The 19005-nt window shown below is 40.2% G+C and overlaps 1 long non-coding RNA gene across 1 annotated transcript; it reads left to right on the top strand.

The window, feature by feature from the left end:
* Positions 1-994: 994 nt before the first annotated feature.
* Positions 995-18542, top strand: LOC139435145 (uncharacterized). The gene is made up of 4 exons (XR_011644406.1): positions 995-1635; positions 17740-17846; positions 18236-18296; positions 18409-18542. It is a non-coding gene; the product is annotated as an uncharacterized lncRNA (long non-coding RNA).
* The last annotated feature ends 463 nt before the right edge of the window (positions 18543-19005 follow it).

Raw genomic sequence — 19005 nt, forward strand, 5'->3', positions numbered from 1 at the left:
CTTCGGATCGGGGGGGCACAGGTTCAAACCCTACTGCAGTCAGCATGTCGTTGTGTCCCTGGGCAAGACACTTAACCCCAAATTGCTCCTGTGGGGATTGCCCACATTGAGTAAGTCGCTTTGGATAAAAGCGTCTAACAAGTAACATGTATAATGAAGGAAATAGACATCCAAATATTTTCCCAAAGGGGAAAATGAAACACAGCGGTCCACCGAACACTCATTCACATGATGAGACCTTTAAAGCCATCGTGTTCTTCATCACTTATTCAACACTTTCAATGCTGCAGCTTAAAGCCTTTGAGACAGGTCACATGATCACTTGCTAAGCAATTATATCTCACCAGCTGTAACAAAGCATACTAATTAGCTTATTACAACATGAGGCTAACCACATTGACTCCAGTTTCCCACTGAATCCTGACTATTGGTTTTAGATATAAACAAATTATAATTAAGATATATAAATATCTAACATGCCAAATTTAAGTTATCTATATTGAAATTATGACTGATCAAAACTACATTTATCTTTAATTTGAAGTTTGACCAGTCATTATTTGAATAAAATCAACAATTTTGAATGGGAAAACGTAATTAGATATTCGATAATGGATCCACATGTTCCTCAATATGGCTGTAAATAAAAAATACTAGTCAATGTATAACACTGACAGGGTTGGACTGTTTTTCTAAATGTGTATTGACATACAAAAAAAAAAGTAAAACATTTGAATACATGTTTGTTGTTAACGTTATTATCCAGGATGTAATGTTTGTTAAAATTCCACTTATACTTTCTAAAAAACAAGTACATCTTTTATATTATAAAAAAGTACTACAGTAGGCTACGTTAGTATATGTAGGCCACCTTAGTTACAGTCTGTTATTTATTGTGGGATTCTATTGATATACATCTTACATTAAGTTTTCCTGTTATAAAATGTATCTACTTTTCTACTTTTGTTCATGAGATTTTTTCTAGGATGATGAAAAAGGGATTGACAATATAATACTGTCTTAGTTTGACATTATACATATGACCAAACACACCCCCATGTCTATAAAAAGCTCCCAGACGTCAGAGGCAGCGCTGTGTGCGCGTTCACGACTCTCTGACGTCACATTCGTGTGATCATCCGAAACCCCTGATAACGCGATGCGCGTTCCCGCTCGGTTCTGAATGGGGGGTTCAGTCCAGATACTGACAGTCCAGTCCAGTCCAGTAGCACACCCGGAGAAAGTGCACTCATCCCGGCAGGTCCGCTGCTCTCACACGCGCACCGGTACTCCACGCGCCCCCGGTAGTTCACACTCATTCAGGTAGTCTGCGCGTGCACGACTCAGTGTACCGACTCCTCTTCTTTTTCTTCTCCTCCTCCTTCTTCTCAGCCCGGAGAAGTTAGTGCACTGACGGGAGGAGTTGTCGCTGTCTGTCCAGGAATGAGAGATGATGGCCGGCTCTATAGCAGAGGAGAAAACCTTCCGACGGTTCCTGGAGCTCTTCCTGCGGGAGATGAGGATGCCTCTGCAGGAGAGCGACCCTCCGCCGCTGCGCCCCTTGTCGGACTTGATGACTGAGGACGAAGTGGAGGGGGAATGCCTCGACCTGTGTCTCCAGCACCTCTACAAATAGTTGAGTAACCACTTTTACTCTAATTGCATGTTGTTATCTAGCGATTGTAAACGTTTAAGTATAAAATAAAGTGATTGTCGCAGCTTTAATGTTCGTGTTTCGGACCGGGCGCTGTGTCCCGGTCCACATAAGCCCCTCCGGATGAGGGACACCTGCTTCATGCTGGGTGTGTCCAACAACACCAAGTTTAAACAAAGTGCGTTTACTGAAACATAATGGGGAATGAAAGAAAAAGCAGAAGTGAACAGATCTACACACGACTAGGGTATTAGCCTGTATTATATATCTCGTATATTCCCTCCTTTATTTGTATTATAATTCCCCCAATGTACGCCAGTGGTGACGGTACCGGAGGTCCACAAAAAGGTGAACCCCTGCTTTTGCGTAACAGCCCGACGTCATGATGGTGTAGGAGGGGGAGAAAGTCATCGCCATCACTGCTGAGCGCATCTTCATGCAGGCTAAAAATAACCGGTTACGTTATTAGCCTCAATCGTTCGTCTTAAAATCCGAGACATTGACTAAAATGTAGCGTAGTGAAATGCGGAATATCTGGAAATATATCATGAGAATGTCAGTGTCTAAATCTCATTGATGCATTGTAACCTAATTCATACAGATTATTTAAAGGACTGCTAGTGCTATATATATCATATGCATGATTTCAATTAATTCGATCTAGAGTTGAAAAGAAGGGAATGACTTCTCGGAGGCAGTGGAAAAAGCTCTGCCCTGAGCTCGGCTGCCTGGCCTGGTTTTGAATCAAAAATAGGTGCAGAAACTGTGCTGGAAAGAAAAGGGTGGAAGGACTCATCTAGGGCACTGAGTGGCAAGGGGGGCTGCTGCTCATGTAGGAACAAAAAATGATTTTCACCGGCTGACGTTGCACACAGCAGATTCATTCTCCTAAGGTCAGGAGATGGGGAGCATATTGGAGGCAGGATGGATCAGTAGAGCCGTCAGGTGTTTCCAAGATAGAAAGCAGACCTGTTGTAGCAGCAATATAATCAGTGTTGATTCACCACACATTCATAATGTTGCAATGTGATTGGCTGGTGGATATAAGGTCATTGAGCATTCAACATCTTTCACACTTTACCCTCCCCCTCCATATTCTGCACTAACACACGCATGACTATTCAATGTTGGAGACAAATGGTGGAAAAACGACAGATTTTTTGTTTTCTGTATTGAAGAATGTGTGTTTCACTAAAAGGTTTCTGTGTATGTGTCCACAAAGGCACATTCGTATGGTTGAGACTATACTCTTGGCTTTATGTTTGAATAGTCTTTCATGCTTTTAGTAGGGCAGCACAATACAAATGGTTTTATGGACTAATGCAATATCCAAATCTGAGTATGTGCAATATTTTGAAAAGGCTAAATTAAATCAAGTATTAGTGGCGCACAAGAGAAGTCCGGACCTTAAACGGTATTCTACAGATCCTCTTAAAAATCACACCATGATAATGTATGGTGAGTTATGGTGAATAATGATCATTCCCTGTAATCGTCAATCATATTGGAGTTGCATTTGGTCATATTAGTCAAAATAATCGCAATTAGTCGAGCAGCCGTAGTTTTTAAGTCGCATTTCCCTTAACATAAGGAGACAAAGCTAAGCAACAATTCAATAAACATAGAATAGATAAGAACAGGTTAGTGTCAAGAGCTCAATAATGCCTCTAACAAACTGGAACTATCCGGCAACGTTATGCTAGAAAAACTAGAGAGGCGAAGTCCCTCCCTTTCCTCGATGGGACCTTATTTTGGAAAAATTATGCATTGAAGTCAATAGAGAAAGATTATTTTTCGATCCCGTTTGAATTGTGCCACGAATTCCACATATGATGTTTGTCAATTCAAAATATAATTGTCAAGTCAAAAAAATAAAAATGTGTCGTAAAACTGTGAAGTAAAATTTTTTTTTTTGTGAAACCGCTCAATGAACTACAACTCCGGTCTCCCACCACACACCAAGACGGCCGTCACGTTGGAACATCTCACTTCTTTCTTTCAGAATGAGGCGAAAAGTATTAAAAGAGGTGAAAATCACTCCAAGTCTGGGCATGTGTGAGCTGTACATACACACAAGGGGAGTTAGTCGGTTCGTAAGAGCCAGCATGCGGGACCGGGATTCTGGGATTTGTAGTCTTTCTAGCTGCGTATTTTCCATAGTCTTATATTTCAACAGTTTTACGACAAACTGTGACTTTTAATATTAACAAACATCATATGTGTAATTCATGGCACAATTCAAACGGGATCGAGAGATAATCTTTCTCTCCCCATTGACTTCAATACATAATTTTTCCGAAATAAGGTCCCATGGGTCGGAAGTAGATGGGCGGGACTTCGCCTCTCTATTCTTCAACTCTCTCTAGAGAAACCAGGTGAGTCTATTAGCTGAACACACAACAAACTTACTTTCTAAACCTCTTCAGTTTAACCACACACTGTCCAGAGCCCAAACTAAATATTTAGCCAAATTTCACCCCTTAGGAAACAGAAATATCCAAGAGTATTTTTCCCACATTGTGTGGATATGGACTAAATGAAAGATTGAGTTATTTAATTCTTCTTCTTTTTTGTACCGACACTATTTCAACAATCCATTTGGTGTCAGATTGCCATTTATGAAGGAAAGCACAACTGATTTGTAAGATGTAGTAGGAGATGGGGGGTGTTTCTCAATGTCGAGGAAGGGTCCTCCAGAGCCGAAGGACTGTTCCAATGTCCAGGATCCTTGGAATTCTACCGAGGCCGGCGTCCTTCGTTGCGGGAAATTTCGAGGCTGCCCATGTGTATCCTCCGCGGTCTTAAAATCCCCACAATGCTTTGCGCACGGACCAATTTCCAAATCTTTGGCGGAAAATGTAAGGCGGGGCCTCTCATATGACGCACACCTGCACACCTGTTAGCCTGTTCCATTCTTCGTTTTGCGAGGCTAGGAAGGATTCTTGCCTCGCTTCTGAAGGACCTGACTCGGAAGACATGTCCTACCAAGGAAGCGTCCTCGACATTGAGAAACACCCAGAGTCAGGCGATGGTTAGCTTAGCTTAGCATTAAGCCATTGGGCTTTTTCTTGTAATGGAGTATATTTCACATTTAATACTTAATCAAGGATCTGAGTACTTCGTTTACCAGTGAAACAATAAAAGTAGCTTTTATAAATAGCTCTTTTAACAACTCTCTACTGGGCTCCCTGACAACAACAAGCCTTTCGATGCTGAACAAAGCTGAAACATGTAATTATTTAGTGGACAATTAGAGTGGTGTGTGATTTCTTTATTGTCGGTGTTGCCCCTGCTCCCACCAGTTTTCCACCATAATTTAAAATGGAGTCTTTGAGAAAACAGTCCTTAGCTTCTGAAATATCTGCAGCCAAAAGAAAATGTCCCCCTGTCCCTGTTCCCTGGCCAGTGTAGCATCGTTTACAGTGAAGTGCATCTGGCTGGTTGCAGTCTGTGAATCGTGATTTGGCCGTCGTCCATTGAGCAATTTATCTTAAGAGACACCACCAGGAGGAAGCTGGCCGCTGCTCACAAGGTCAAACTGTTCAGTGTTTTTATATGATCGCTTCAAAATCATGAGGAATCAACCCATTCTGAATATCCCACATAATCATCAGCTTTATTGAAGAGACTCAAGGTCCATTTAAAAAAAATGCATAATTATTTTCACTTATCAAGTAAAAACAGAGAAAATGACACTCAATAGAAAGCGAAGGGGAAAAGTTGGGTATAGAAAAAAACTAGAGCAAGCAGTTTACCATGATCTAATTTTTTCAAACTTTCAGGAACCACATTAAGAAAGCGGTGTTGAAATTAAAGAATTTGACAAAAATATGGCTCTGCTTTAAAGACGGTCATGATATTGATTCATATTTTCTTTCTTTTTAGGCTTGTTTTCAACACAATGATGGTCAAATATTGTGCGTTTTGGGCATTCGTGAAAGGGATATTTGTTATCAGGAGAGGTTGGAAAGGGATAACGGTTTCTAAAACCATTAAATAACTATTGTTAGCACTTCTATACTGCCCAGGTGATACTATTAATGTAAACTTGGATCTGTAGGCTTCATGTAAGCTTCTCTCTTCACCTCTAAATTAGTTTGCGCCGAACCAAATGGTCGTATCGCCTCTGCTGCGTGCCTTAAGCTCAAATTATTTGAACTTTGACTTCCTTTCGACAAATAGCAAATCGCTTATGAAGCTTTTATAATCATTGCAAATATTTTTGCTTCGTCTCCTGACAGCACGTCAATACTAGCTATGAAAGAACAATTTAAACACATTTCTGAAGACCTTTCTCCATTTCTTTCTCGTATACGGGTTAAATTGCCACGGGAATTGATACGTTTTAAGTTTGCAACCTCTACTTCTTCTGATCTGTTTACTAGCGCATTACAGCCATGCATCCTTCACTGTGCCCCAAACAAGTTAAAGAGGCCCTGTCATGCTTTTTTGCTTTTTCCTGTAGTGTGTTTTTTTGTGTGCCTGTTAACGCCTCCATTGGACTCCTTTGTTTACTTTGGTAACACAGGGACATCACTGTGAAACACTCGCGCTTCTATTGGCTAGCGCTCCAACACATTGTACGTGCTAAGGGGCGGGACATCTCTAAGAGGTTGACCAATCACAACCGAGCCTACCAGCTAACCATAATAACCACGTGGAAACATACATCTTTTCTTTTTGAAACTTTTCTAAAGTTTGCCTAGAATTCCCTTGACACTGGCCTATCAACCTCTATCAGAGCTGACATGAAGTAGAAATCTGCCGGCTCTGACTCCATCACTTCGGCAGCTGATGTCACAGATTTCACTGCTGTCGTGGTTTAAAGGGTTTCACCCGAGTACAAATGGCCTGCTACAGTATTTTGGCCGCAGTCAGACTCTAACAGACCCGCTGCGGGAGAACACAGATCCTGTATCAGAGCTGAAACACGAGCTCATGTATCACTTAGTCTCCCATTAACATGCCTGCCTGCTGTCAGTAAAGCTGCAGGGCTCACAGTCCACAGAGAAAAATGTAAATGTTGTCGAGATCTGGTCTCTCCGTGTGTGTGCGTTTGACACTCCTTTACATCATACACGTCAGTTGTCATGGGAACAGCACAGGCGTCCTTGCTCCGAGTAATAATAGTGTTTTTGTCTTCAGTCTGAATCCTGCAGGCAGCCGCACGCCATGATTCCCCTCAGGCGTTCTCCTTTCAAGGTGACAGTTTGATAACAGTGCTTCATACCAGAACACAGGGTGATCTGGATCTTCTAATGCTTATTTATGCTCAGTAGAAAGAACATATGAACATAGAGATTTTAATTCCTCTGTCTGTTCTCTGGGCTTTGATCTGAAGTTACTTTCAAAATCTGTCAAATTATTCGGCTAAAAAGTTTGTTTTTCTTATTTAAATATATCTAGTCCGAGTATATTGGACTTTTTCTATAAACAATTTTCATCAGAATCAGGTGTATTGCCAATTGAACATACAAGGAATTTCCTTTGTTGTATTATAACCAGCAGAGGTGGAAGAAGTACTCAGATCTTGTACTTGAGCAAAAGTAGAAATACCAGAGTGTAGGAATACTCTGAGTAAAAGTCCTGCATTCAAAATGTTCCTCAAGTGAAAGTAGGAAAGTATTCTCATCAAAATATAGTGAAAGTAGCGACAGTAAAAGTAGTCGTTGTGCAGATTGGTCCATTCCAGAATAATATATATGATATGTTTTATAATGATTGATCATTAAAGTGTTCTCAAAGCTGATGAAGGTGCAGCTAGTTTGAATGACTTTGTAGACTGCAGGGTAGCTGGTGGATTTACTCCAGGTGGAACTAAAGTCTGATTTAACCACTTGATTATATTTCACATCATTCATCCACATCTGTAAAGTAACTAAAGGTATTAAATACATGTAGTGGAGTAGAAGTACAACATTTACCTCTGAACTGAAGTGAAAATAGTACTTAAGTACAATTTTGAGTTAGTTACTTTATACCACTGAGTAGACTATTATAACACTAAAGAAAAAATAAAGAGATATCAGTCCGATATATAGGGCTAGGCGATACGAAAAAAATCCAATATCAATATATATAAAAATCCAAATATATATATTTTCTGATCGAAAACCTCAATATCGATAAAATATTGTAGGGTTGACGATCAAGGCTTTCAAACAAAAATATTAAAACAATTAGATTTCTTATAAATAATCATCAGTAATGAGTCAGTAATGAGAAGTGGAGTCTCTATAGACAAATCAAACCGAAGCTTCATATCTGGAAAGTTCACAAGATGACAGATGTACTGTAATGCAGTGAATAAAACCAGGAAAAATCATTGGGCTTTATTGAGATATTCAATATGTAAGACGATATCAAGTCTCCTATCATGATTTATATTTTTTCTTTTACAATTTTTTTGTTCATTTTATAGTAGTGTACAATAATCAATGCCATTCATTTACATTATAATATCACAGTACACTCACTACACTCCCCCCCCTCCCTCCACCCGCACATGCCCACACAGGCAAAACCAAAACATGCTTATCAAGATAACTTAAATAACAGAGCCATGAAAAAAAAAACATCAAAGTAAAACAAACAAATAATTATACAATACAGCGACAATGTAGACAATGACAACACCACAACTAGTATTTCCGGCCGTCAGGACTAATAGCCACAGAATGCACCATTCCATCACTGGTCATATCTCAGATACATTTTCCAAATAAGAAAACAAAGGCAACCACAGAGCTTGAAAAATATGTCCACGATTATATTTTTCCAATGTTCTTTTCTCCAGAGGTAAAACATTTGTTATCTGATCAATGAAAAGTTTAAAAGTTGGGGGACTTTCATTATGTTATTGTGTGTAATTACTGTATATCGATATAATTCCCAGCCCTATATATCATACAATTATGAATATTGGACTTAAAGAGTTTTTATTCGTGTTAGAGTGAAACCCTGCAGACATGTGGGCCTCAGCGGTTAATGGATGAGAACTTTTGATGCGTCTTGCGGCCGACTGACGGAGTGAGTGAGTGAGTGAGTGAGTGAGTGAGTGAGTGAGTGAGTGAGTGAGTGAGTGAGTGAGTGAGTGAGTGAGTGAGTGTGTGTGTGTGTGTGTGTGTGTGTGTGTGTGTGTGTGTGTGTGTGTGTGTGTGTGTGTGTGTGTGTGTGTGTGTGTGTGTGTGTGTGTGTGTGTGTGTGTGTGTGTGTGTGTGTGTGTGGGGGTGTGTGTGTGTGTGGGGGTGTGTGGGTGTGGGTGTGTGGGCATCCTACATGGCTGTCTACTGTAGCGGTGCTGTTGGTGTAATGATAGTCGGAGGCAGCAGCTCTGGTGATTCATCCCAACGTGTCATTAGTTTGTCTCTGGGTTGATCAGCTAATAATAGACTTCTGCAAGAAGAGAGATCCCCTCTGTGTGTGTGTGTGTGTGTGTGTGTGTGTGTGTGTGTGTGTGTGTGTGTGTGTGTGTGTGTGTGTGTGTGTGTGTGTGTGTGTGTGTGTGTGTGTGTGTGTGTGTGTGTGTGTGTGTGTGTGTGTGTGTGTGTGTGTGTGTGTGTGTGTGTGTGTGTGTGTGTGTGTGTGTGTGTGTGTGTGTGTGTGTGTGTGTGTGTGTGTGTGTGTGTTTTAATAGGGGGTGGGTGAAGCACTTGGTGTGCTAGAACTAGTCTGGGGGTGTGGACAAAGCTTGTGTGTGTATGTTTTTCTGTGTGTGTGTGTGTGTGTGTGTGTGTGTGTGTGTGTGTGTGTGTGTGTGTGTGTGTGTGTTTAAAATTATGGCAGTTAGGTTTTTAATCCATTTTCCTCCAGGCAGCTGGGAGTCACATCTGAACAACAGAAGATGCAGTCGACTCACCCCGAACACTACATAATCTTGAGAGAGAGAGAGAGTGTGTGTGTGTGTGTGTGTGTGTGTGTGTGTGTGTGTGTGTGTGTGTGTGTGTGTGTGTGTGTGTGTGTGTGTGTGTGTGTGTGTGTGTGTGTGTGTGTGTGTGTGTGTGTGTGTGTGTGTGTGTGTGTGTGTGTGTGTGTGTGTGTGTGTGTGTGTGTGTGTGTGTGTGTGTGTGTGTGTGTGTGTGTGTGTGTGTGTGTGTGTGTCTTCAGGCAGAAATAGTGAAGCAGCCACCATCACTGCTGAGGCCCTTCATTTGTAAACGGATGTAGCTGGAATCATTGTTTCAGTTTACCAACCATTGACAGGTCGACCACAAAGTGACCTTCAGACGCTGGTATCAAACTAGTCTTACTTTACAATGAATGGTGGCGGTATGGCGCCAGCAAACTTGGAACGAAAGGCGGTGAAGAACGTCTAAAATGTTCCAAAAAGGTTTATGAAAAGGGAAATTCCACATGTTTCACCTCCAGCAGTCTATGTTTCTCATGAGGAACAGTGAACGTAAACAGGGCACCTCTTTAAGTTGATTTTAGTTAGATCAGAGCATTGAAGGTAACATTAAATATAAAGTGAATCTGATGCACGATTTTGTTTGCCCAGAATAAAAAAAAAAAAGTGCAGTAGTCTGAAGTCACGGACACGGTGTACACTGATACATTGGTGATGACTTGAAGAGGAGTAAGAGGGGGAGTTAATTGACCCTCGACACACACACAAACAAACACACGCACACACACACACACACACACACACACACACACACACACACACACACACACACACACACACACACACACACACACACACACTGAGAGCTGATGGATAGTAATTGAGGGGAGAGCCTTTCTAGACCTCATTAAACAGAAATGTCTCCCGCAGCTGTAAAGAACTAGGGGGTAGATCCTGCTTCCTCCTCCAACACACACATGGACATGGACACACACACACACACACACACACACACGCATGCACACACATGGACTCACACACACATGGACACACACACACACACACACACACACACACACACACACACACACACACACACACACACAGAGTAGGTGGTGTGAAGGGGGAGCTGCTGGTGACAGATTTATTAAAGGGATAAACCGCGACTGTAAACTGCGACATGTCTTCTCTTGTCCCCTTTTTTTATTTGCATTTATTTGCGGGAGACTAGAGATAACAGTCAATCATTAGTGCGCGTTCGTCTCGTTAATCCGAGTGATTTATTGATGGTTTTTGCAAATAAAAAACCACATTCTGCCTCCAGATGTAATCACTGTGAATTAAAGTGGAAGAAGATGACAGAGCTGGAGTTATAAGTGTAACTACTTCTACCTTCACACACTTTTCATGTTGACTTTAGAGCTGAAAAGGTTTTTCGCCCGGCAACTAAATTGATAATCGATTATCAACTGTTTAATTTACTGTTTGACTTTAGGTTAATAAATTGGACGTGTTGCTGCTTTTCCATCCTGTATGGCGGTAAACTTGAATATCTTGCTCTTTAATGGCGAGACAAAACGAGGGATTTTCGGACTAAGGTTTTATCGTCATATGCACAAAGCTACAGTGGAGAAATGGCAATGAAATTCTTCTGACCTATTACTAATAATACTAATACTTCTTCTCAATGTTACGGTCATAATTTTGTTTGCATTTGCCGCATTAAATACAAGAATACGGTCTCTTTACAATACACAAGCTCCCACCGTTACTAGCCTGTTGCAACATGTTGTATTACAGGGTGTCCGCGGGGTCTTCAAAAGTATTAAAAGTTGATCAATCAATTTAGCGAAAACTAAGGCTATTAAAAAGTATCAAACGGCATTTTCCAAGGTGTTACATTGTGTATCTTGTTTTCAATAAGTATCTAAATTGTCCAAAGAGGTTTTGTTCCACAGTCTGCCTGAATGTAATCATGGTGTAGGTGTGTAGTGTGATTCTGTGTAGTTTATTGATGGCATCCCGTTGGATGTGACGTCATCTGAACAGGACATCGCGCGCTCACTGCTTGATAGCGCGCGAAGGTCCGTTTACGCCGGTTGCTAAGCAACATCGTTATGGGGAAATGCAAGTCTGCGTCCAAATGGTTGGAAGATAAGGAGGAAGGACAATCAATACTGTATATAGTCAATGTGAGGTAGAGTGTGTCGCCAAGGTAACCGGTTAGAACTCCAAGTGGCGATGAGGTCTTAAAATGTATGGAAAGGGTCTTGAAAAAGGTCTTACATCTGACTTCTGGATTGCTGCATAGACCCTGTATTAAGATGATCAACATGAAGTGATGGTTAATGGATTGTTTGTCGCGTACTCTACTTAACGGTTGATTGCCTACTTTGTTTTTTAAAAAGCAATCCTCTCCAGGGTTTTATCAGCGAGGACTTCCCCTCCGGCCGTCCTGCAGGAGTGGGCTTCGGCACAAAGAGGAAACACTGCCAGGACAGGAGTGTGTAGCGCCGCTAATGTGCTCCCGCCCACACACTCTTATCACTCCTACACTCAGGAGGCTGTTTTTCACACGGCGCTGCGTCTCTGAAAAACAGTGACCATTTCATCTGGAGAGCAATTTGTACTGGATAAAAGCAGTTTGACTAATGAGCGATAAATACATTTAGAGCAGCAAAAAAAGCATTTAATCTGATGACAAAACATCCTGTACAACGCTGATGATGAGAAACGATTACATATATAATAATTAATACAAAAAAGGGACTAAAAAAGGATAACAGATTTTCATCCTTAAACCCCAAATGATAGAATATGAGGAATTGCTGTAGATTAAACTACCTATAAAGGAGTTAAGATTGGCAGAACAATGCAACATTAACAATAATGCAGTATGATTATTCCAGAAACATTAAAGGTCCCATGTCTTGGCCATTTCCACTGATCATATTTCCATTGTTGAGGTCGACTAGAATAGATTTATACTGTTCAATGTTCCAAACTCACATTGGTTTCTCACAGCATCTCTGTATAGTCTGTGTATTCACTCTCTGTCCTAAACGGCTTGTTGGAGCTCCTGCCCCCCCTCCCTGTGAGCCCAGTGTGCTCTGATTGGTCGGGAAGCTGAGAGGCTCGTCGCTGCTGCAACGGAGCAGACAGGCGATACAGGAGAACAAGCAAAACTCATCCTGAGCACACAAACACTCACAGCCGAAGTAAAAACAATAAGTGTGGCTTGATATTGAGAAAGAAAAAGGTTTGTAACGCTGTGAGAATGGGTCTGCGGAGAGCATTTCTCCGCCATCCCAACTCGTCTATTACCAGCGTCCAATGGGGACTCCCTGTTAGTTAGCCAAGGGATCCTGGTGTGTGAGGGGCTCCGCTGATTGGTCTATTTGGGCCAATCCGCTCATTTGTTGTTGATCTGGGTGTTCACACGTCACAGAACCCAGGAGGCAAACAATGGAAAAAGAGAAATGGCACGGGCCCTTTAATAATACACTAACAGGACATTTTTAATGCAAAATGACTACTCACACAGTTTAATTAATGAGCGGTAAATACGCTTTGAGAAGTTAAAAAGCATTTAGTCTGATAACGAAACAAACTGTACAAAGCTGATGCTCATCAATGCTGACATGTATCATATGTACAGAGTTGGGTGTAACTGTAATAATATTACTTTTGTCGGTAACGGAGTAGTGTAACGCGTTACTTTTATAATTCAGTAATCACACTACAGTTACTAACATTGCCCCGACATGCGTTACTTCGTTACTTTTAGAAAATAATCACACTCACTGACAGACAAGGGGGGTTTCCGCCGCAGGTTTACAGTCTATGGTTTATATACATGTAGGCCTATGTAATCTGCGCGATTTGCGAGACCACATCTCCACGTGCAGTGCTGCATAAACATGGCTGAGTCTTTTCATCTGTAAACTCCCTCAACCGGGCCGCTCGGCTCTTTTGTTGATCGCCCTCTCACGGGTGAACAGTTCAATGTCCCGCTTCATTGTAGGAATTCTGCCATGTCTCTACCACTTTAGTTTGACCATCTCTGTTACTAAGTTATGGAATACTAAATAAATAAGTAATTAGATACCTTACCGTTACTGCGCTCATAAAGAATGATAAGAATAATGCGTCTTGAACTGGTTTCATTAATTAGTGTGTTGACGTTTCACAGACTGTTAGCTTGTTGTGGTAGGCTGGTAGCCTATTTTAGAGCATATAAAAAGAAGGCGTGCTTACACTGTAGGTGCGCCGCAGTCTGCGTGATCTGCCTGTAGGGAGGGGCGGGCCGGCCCTGCGAGTAAAGTAACGAGTTACTTTATGTAGAGAGTAACGAAGTAGTGTAATATATTACTTTTTTTTAAAGCAATATGTAATATATAATATATTACTTTTTTTTAGTAACGACCCCATCTCTGCATATTTATTAAAAAGAGGGGTTTATTTCTTAATATTGTGTGGTATATTTAATCCGCACATATATTAGATTTGTGTTCTATTAACCCACATTCCCAGGATCAAATATATCGTTTTATTATGGCACTCTTGTTGTTTGTGTTGCCCTAAATTACTTTAACATCACGTCTAGGCTGGCAGATTGTACTTTTAGGAGAATCTGTGTGTTTTAGATGCTTTGCTTCCTCGTGAAACACACTTCCAGTCATAGGTTTTCATGAGCAGGAATCTGGGGGCCGCTGTCTCTAATGAACCATCTCTCGTCATTTAGAGTTTTCCAACACGCCTTAGTTACAGAGGAACTGCGTTTTTGTATCATTCACATCCCCCTGGAACAATAATCATGTCCCACTTGAGCAGCACTTTGTCATTATTTATTATTCTGCTGTGACACAAATCTTCCAATGTAGGAGGAAACTGTAGAACTGAAGTCATCCAAAAATCCTTTTGTCCCAAAGAGAGTTGTTGATAAAGACTGCTCAAGGGGAAGAGAGGGTGACTTTCAGAACGTTTCCACAGCAGTGTTCCCAAACCCTAAATGCATGAATAGACTTTATTTAATGATTACACAAATCCTAAATAGGATCAAGCTGAACAGACCCTAATGGACAAAACACCGTTTCACCATCATGACTTGCTATCAAGGAACAATGAGTTGAAGTAAAGGAGCACCAATGTCCAATGTCACTTTACCTCCACATCATAGACTATATGCATTACATTAATGCACACAATGTTCCTACTCCTTTCTGCACATATTCTTATTTCACATTTCATAGTTTATATTCTAAAATTCATTCATAGCATTCGATTTCCATGTAAATTACTGCTTTATTTAATTGTATTGCTATTTAACTGTATTTTATTACGGTGTAAAATATTTCTTGTTTTATATTAGATTTCTTGTTTTTTATATGTTATGTATGCACCATGACATCAAGTCAAATTCCTAGTATGTGCGAACCTCATGGCAATAAATCTGTTTCTGATTCTGATTCTGATAAAAACACAAAATGTTATTAGAAATGATTTCAACTTGGGTCAGAAAAGTGTGAAACTCATGTGTGTCGCTGAGAAAGACAAATGAAATGAATTTTGTCTTGAACAAAGTACATTTTCTCTGGATTTGCCTAGCCCAAATGTTCCTTTGTAGTGTGAGAGTGTTGGAAAGATATGTGGCTTGTAAAAAAGATGGGTCCAGTATTTACTCTGGTGACTATGGGGCGAAATAATTGGTCATAATGTGTGTTCACAGCGGCGTTGATGAAATCTAAGTGAGACAGATACAGAAAGCTGAGTCTCAGGGAGCCAATTTCTTTCTAAACTATCACAGTACAGAAGCTAAGGAAGCTCTCAACCTATTTAAAGGGGCCCTATGAAAGATGGATAGATAGATGGATAGATGGATAGATGGATAGATAGATAGATGGATAGATGGATAAATAGATAGATAGGTAGATAGATGGATGGATGGATGGATAGATAGATAGATAGATAGATAGATGGATGGATAGATGGATAGATAGATGGATAGATGGATAGATAGATGGATGGATAGATGGATAGATGGATAGATATATAGATAGATGGATAGATGGATATATAGATAGATAGATGGATATATAGATAGATAGATGGATGGATAGATGGATGGATAGATGGATAGATGGATAGATATATAGATAGATGGATGGATAGATGGATGGATAGATGGATAGATAGATGGATAGATAGATGGATAGATGGATGGATAGATGGATGGATAGATGGATAGATATATAGATAGATGGATAGATAGATAGATGGATGGATAGATGGATGGATAGATAGATGGATGGATAGATGGATAGATATATAGATAGATGGATAGATAGATAGATGGATGGATAGATAGATGGATAGATAGATGGATGGATAGATGGATGGATAGATGGATAGATGGATAGATATATAGATAGATGGATAGATAGATAGATAGATGGATGGATAGATGGATGGATAGATGGATGGATAGATGGATAGATATATAGATAGATAGATGGATAGATAGATGGATGGATAGATGGATGGATAGATGGATGGATAGATGGATAGATGGATAGACGGATAGATAGATGGATAGATAGATAGATGGATGGATAGATGGATAGATAGATAGATAGATAGATAGATAGATAGAAGATAGAAGATAGATAGATAGATAGATAGATAGATAGATAGATAGATGGATGGATGGATGGATGGATGGATGGATAGATAGATACTTTATTGATGCCAATTTGGGAAATGTTTGCGTAGATACTCAAGGTTGGGGTATCTGACATACATACTGACACTACAAAAGTAGGATTGAGAAATTGTTCTGAAACTCGACAGTAGAAACAGCTAGAAATAAAGGGAGAGACCGAGGGAATGACATACCCAGTGGCGTCCCAGTTGTTGGACGTGTTGATTTAAAAGAATGGTGCCTTAAGCTTTTCCTTCAAACGTCAGGATAATACTGTGTTCATGGAGAAATCTCTTGAGTATACGTGACAATATGTTCCCTTTTCCTGCTTTAATGATCCCATCAAAGGTCAGTGAGCAGATGCTGCAGCAGTACTGTCACCGAGGGATGTTCTGTGTGTTTGACCGCAGCATTCATCTCTGCAGTGAGCAAATGTGAGACTGGTTTGTCACTTCGCAGCAGACAAATCAGACCATCTGCAACCCTGTCTCCTAAAAATTACGTTCCCACAGAACTAAACTGCATTCTCAATTACGTTTAGCTAGAAACGTATTTTCTCCCACGTTACGTTAGTTATGAACGTATCTCAAATACGTTTATTTTCTACATATCTTCTAGAAACGTATTTTCTCCCACGTTACGTTTGTTATGAACGTATCTCAAATACGTTTATTTTCCAGATATCTTCTAGAAGCATATTTTCTTCCACGTTACGTTAGTTATGAATGTAACTTAAATACGTTTATTTTCTACATATCTTTGCCATTTATTGTCTTGCTTATAATAATGATAATTAGTTATTTATAAATATCATTTTAGAGCACACCTTTGAAATCGACAATCGGGCTCGATATATGGTTAAATTAAAATCAGTAGGCGAGGCTGTAATTTCGCCAGCTGTTACTCTCATGAGCGAGGCAGAACATAATAGTTTTAACATGCCAAAAAGCTGCTGTGTCGTTTATTGCACCTCAAACATTAAAACAAATCCAGAGTTACGTGTTTCTGTACTTCCTCTAAGAAGAAAGGACAGTAACAGAAGATCTCTGTGACTTCAGGCTTGATCGCCGTTCAAATGACAGCGCTGGTTTCCCCAAAAGTGGGCGGGGCTGTAAAGTGAAGTAGATTTACTCTCTATTATTCAAAACCATTCTATTTATTCTAACGTAAATTACATGCCAGTGTTTTATCTTTTATTTATTTGTTTTTATTTTAAATCGTATAATGTCTGACTTTTTTTCCGTCTGTGAGGAAAAGAAATGGGGCTCAGAGCCTCAAAATACTGAAATCTGTATTTTTTAAAATCTTTTCCTTCTAATTTATTATTCTTTTCTAAATAACACACTGTTATTTACTCAACAATAACACACAATTATCCTTGTTTTTATTTATTCATTTAATTCTATAATCTTGGGCTTTTTAGCCGTAAATAAAGTCACCGGAAACAGACGGGACATTTTGAGCGATACACACCACCAGAGCCATTTAATAGAAGAGTTACGACATCTCCGTTCACTCCAATGGACCACTTTTTTACAGCAATGGCGGATCGTGGAGCCTCTCAATCGTTCCCCGGAAGTTAGCGCCAAGGCTGGCAGAGCTGTGGAGTTTCTGCATAATAGACCGTTCGTGACGGACTTTTAAAGGTAAGAAGAAGTTTAAAGATGTATATTGCGGATATTATCAGTACATCTGATTCAAATGAACATGTGTATTAAAGGATGTCAGTGGATTATCCCTAAATTAGTAGATTTAGGGAACGTTTACAGATAACAGATTAAGCTAGCATACCGAAGCAAGTTAGCAACACACGTTGAACAGCCTTTTAATTGTAAATTCCGTTCTCTCTATGTCATTTCGTCCAACATGTTGAATTAGAGAAGAGGGGCTTCTAAACGGGATTGTATGCGGGGGTGGAGGGAGTTAAATATTAGATAAATATAACTTTGGTGCGTGTAAGAGTGAGTGTTTTTAGCAGAGCCATATTGTGTCCTTGTGATTCTGTTGATTATTACCTGTCTGTATAATGTTGCAGCCCAGCTGATTCTGGATTGATGGCAAAGGGAGAGGGACTTAAGTGAGAGTGAAAACACAAAGTACGTTTAATACTACTGTTTTATATAAGTAAACACGTTATCTCCCCAAGGCAATAGGTGTGCTATATAGGTGTGTATAACCCTTTCTCCTGTCTGTTACTCCCTCTTTCAGCACAAGAACCAGAGGGGGGTTCAATGGAGCCTGAATACCTGCACTGAGACCCTCACCCTGCACCCTGAGTCTCAACTCTCAGTGTTTTTCAAGCCTTTCCCTGTTTTTTTGTATTAAACAAAACATTAAGCTTTCCCAATGGTGTGGTTTTCGTTTTGTGAAAAAGTGCAAATGCAGTGTTTGTATATAAATCACATATTTTGTTGCTGTTGGTCGTGAAATTGCTCCTGCTGACTTGAGCCAGCCATTTTTTCCTCCGCTCTGTGTCAGTGGGGAAGCCGTACATTCGTACTCCTTTCTCTGAGCGATTTGAGCATCCCCAGGCAGCACAGCAAACCATGGTGGCGACTAGGAGGCAGCACAGCAAACCAGGACAACACGGAGGAAAAGGCACCGACAAACTGCATGATATGCTATTCAATGTTTATTGAATTCCATGTATTTGCAATGGATGTTCCTAAAACAACACATTTAACATCATCATCATCATATCCTGTCGGTCTCCTGTCCTTTCTGAAAGCCATAAAGACGACATTAGTCATTTAGATAACTTGTGTCCTCAATTACCATGGGGATTACTGAAACTACCATGAATTT

This window comes from Pseudochaenichthys georgianus, chromosome 14, assembly GCF_902827115.2.
Source record: "Pseudochaenichthys georgianus chromosome 14, fPseGeo1.2, whole genome shotgun sequence".
NCBI lineage: Eukaryota > Metazoa > Chordata > Actinopteri > Perciformes > Channichthyidae > Pseudochaenichthys > Pseudochaenichthys georgianus.